The following is a 952-nucleotide window of genomic DNA, read 5'->3' on the forward strand; positions in this document are numbered from 1 at the left end:
CCCCCCCCCCCCCCCGCCCCCAGCCGCCACAGGTCTAGTGAGAGGCAGCAGACTCTATGAGGGGACGAGGACTAGGGGGTAACTTCGTCTCTAGCACAGTGTCTGAAGCTCCCTTTATAGAGCACACCTGAGTCTTGGGAATTTTTCATTTTCTAGGTTAAAGTACAAATGCTTCCCTTCAACACTTCACTGAAGTCTTGGAAGGGATACTACCTCTCACATTCACTACAACACACAAGAAAGATCTTGAAGCATGACCTAAAATATCTCTGAAGGTCCAGTCACTGCCAAAACATTTTAATTAGAGAGTCATTCATATCTTAAGACAGGCTGACCGTACATGAATAAATCTAATAAAAAAAAAGATGAATGGAAACAGCTCAACTTTGTAGAACAATTACCATGGTTAACAATTACATAGCAATGTTTAACCATTTTAAAGGACTTTAATTTGTGTTTCCTTCTCTTTTCCATACAGAAATGCCATGAGCAATGGCACAGTAGCATTACCATGCCTGAGTGAACGAGGCCAGCAGTTCTCTCCTTGTCCTTCAGCTACAGGGAGATATGTCTCAGTCAGGCCTTCTACCCAGATCACTTTTGTTACCAGACCCTAAAATCCTTTCTCACTGTTAATTTGGGGCTCCGTAATTATGAAGTTGGAACATCTAGTAGTGATTTTTTAGGTTACCTTGAAAATCTTTTTGATCCACTGTTTTTGATTTGTTTTAATTTTTATTTATGTGTATGAGTGTTTTACCTGTGTGTATGTATATGCACCATGTGCATGCAATGTCTGTGGAGGCCAGAAGAGGGAGCCCCTGGAACTGAAGTTGTTGTTAGCCACCATATGGGTGCTGGGAACTAAACCTGGGTCCTCTGTGAGAACAGCCAGTGCTCTTAACCACTGAGCCATGTCTCCAGCCCCTGGTATGGACCTTTTGTAGAGAAA

Source organism: Nannospalax galili, unplaced genomic scaffold (assembly GCF_000622305.1).
Source record: "Nannospalax galili isolate Female #2095 unplaced genomic scaffold, S.galili_v1.0 scaffold1892, whole genome shotgun sequence".
Taxonomy (NCBI): Eukaryota; Metazoa; Chordata; class Mammalia; order Rodentia; family Spalacidae; genus Nannospalax; species Nannospalax galili.